Below are 2500 nucleotides of genomic sequence, written 5' to 3'. Positions count from 1 at the left end.
AAATCCTTCTATTTATTCCCCAGAGCCTGGAGATGATGCCTTTTGTTTTGGACTGAATTTAAATACATCCAAATTGGTCTATTGACAAATTGCTTCCCGGCAAAAGGAAATCGTCCGTTCGCGACTCTTTCATCTCGAAGGATTATCCTTGTCGTGAGATAATAGGGAATTTAAGCAAGGATAACAACAAAAGCAACGAAAACGTCACTCCAAAATATAACTTAGCGCTATCGCAAGTATTTCGCGATTATTCCGTCTTGCTCGCGTTCTACAATACGGGCGAACTATCCTGCAAGTGGATGCGGTACGAACGGTTTCAAAGTAAATATTTGAAAATGAATGGTTCGTTGTTACATGTTCAAGTTCTCGACAAAGCCTAAAATTTGGTGATTTCGCGTTGTTGTTTTGTGGAGTACGGCTAAAAATGCACGAAAATTCGTGCCGTGCACGTGCAGCACGATTGTTTTCCTATTTTTAACCAATAATATTCTTGATTTGTGGCGTTCCGTCGTCTTTAGGGACCTTAAGATCTACGACGGCGACATCAACGAAAACGTCACCTCAAAACATCACTTTGCTTTACTATAAGGGCGCGTTCGATTGACCCTATTCCGGAATAAGAATACGTGGAGTAATGATAAAAACGGTATGTTTGGTGCGTTTCGAAGCAGCAAGGATAATAAAAATATGTTTAAAATAGCATTTTAGCAGATGTTTGACAATTTTAATGTGAATCTCCGCAAAAACGAAGGATTTCTAACTTATATTCCACGTATTCCTATTCCGGATTACGGTCAATCGAACGCACTTTAAGTCTTTCGCGGTTATTCTGTCTCGCTCACTTCTTACACTTTGGGCGAAGTATCCTAAAACTAAATTGGTAGGAGCAGTTACGAAGTGAAAATAGAGAAGGAAAGATTCTCTATTCCATGCTCACGTTGTCGTCAAAACCTCAAATTTGGTAATTTCACGTCGTCGTTATGCAGAGTAATAATAATAATAATAATAATAATAATAATAATAATAATAATAATAATAATAATAATAATAATATAATAAGAATCCGTGCTAAAATCCGTGCTGAACGTGCAGCACGGTTATTTATGCTCTTTTAACGAATAATATCATTATTTTGCGGCGTTGTTGTGTCCGTCGCCGTCCTAAAATATTAAGCTCCCTTTTTTTGCTTACACTCCCTACGGTGGACTTTTTTCCATTCCGCCAATCACGGAGGATTCTGTCTCGACTGCCTTCGAACAAGGCTGTTGGCCTTGATGGGATCAGTGACTTCTTCCTCAAAATAGCCGCATTGGCTATTTCGTTTTCGCTTACCTCTATTTTCAATTTGAGGCTTTCCTGGCAGTGGTGTTTTTCCAGACAAATGGAAAATTGCTGAAGTCTTTCCCCTTACATAAGGAAGGCTCCTATTTAGACCGTTCAAATTTTTGTCCTATCTCTGTTCTTGCCACTGTCTCGAAAATCCTCGAGCGCTATGTGCATGCATTCTCACTTCTATTATTTTCTCACTAACCATGGTCTCGTCAATGATTTTCAGTTTGGTTTTAGACTGGTTTCGCTCTTGTGAATTTGCGGTCATTAATTTGTCTGATAATATTGTCCATAATATGATCGAGGCCTGGTCGACCATCGCTCTCTGCTTTATAAACTCAGTAGGAAAGGGTTTTCTTCACTAGTCACCCGAGCTAGTGGTTCGGCTCATATCTAAATGGCCGCTCGCGGAAAACGGTTTTTAAAGGAGCTCTTTCTGTTGGAGTGCCGCAGGGAAGCATACTTGGGCCATTGCTCTTTATCTATTTATCAACGACCCGTCTTTGTAGTTATCTCCGTTCTTCGACACAAACTTGACTTTGCTTGCGGACGACACTACCGTGCTCACACCTGGTGCCACTGTGCAGGACGTGAAGTAGAAATTAGGGATTTTGGCAGTCCAAAATCTCTTGATTTGTGAGCTGTCAGATTAATGACAACTTCATGGGCGTATTAAACTGGAACAATTCTGACCGCACTTATGTTACCTGATAGGTGGTATTGCAGCAGAAAAAGAAAGATGAGAATGAGAAAAAGATGATGAAAAAAAGGACCTATAATGATTACTCTCAAAGATAAATTCACACAGAGTTCAGCAAAAAAATGTTCACACACCTTAGGTCGGAGTGCGTGAAAAGTTAAATTATCACACTGTTCTTGAAAATACTAGACACATCCTTGGTTTAAAAAGGTTCCAAGTAACCTGAAGTCGTTGTCTTATAAAACTCGACCACTTCGAAGGTGAACTCGGCTCACGGTGCCTCTCTCCGCCCAGGTGTATAAATGGGTACCGGCGAAATGCTGGGGGTAACCCTGCGAAGGACTGGCATCCCATCCAGGGGGGAGTAAAAATACTCCTAGTCGCTTCATGCCACAGAAACCGGGATAAGCTCCGGCTCTGATGCGCCACTTGGCTCGTAAACAGACTTTACCTTTCTTTTAAACTTTTACA

This window comes from Montipora foliosa, chromosome 8 (genome assembly GCF_036669935.1).
Source record: "Montipora foliosa isolate CH-2021 chromosome 8, ASM3666993v2, whole genome shotgun sequence".
Taxonomy (NCBI): domain Eukaryota; kingdom Metazoa; phylum Cnidaria; class Anthozoa; order Scleractinia; family Acroporidae; genus Montipora; species Montipora foliosa.
The sequence above is the reverse complement of the archived record's forward strand: the minus strand, read 5'-3'. Positions refer to the sequence as shown.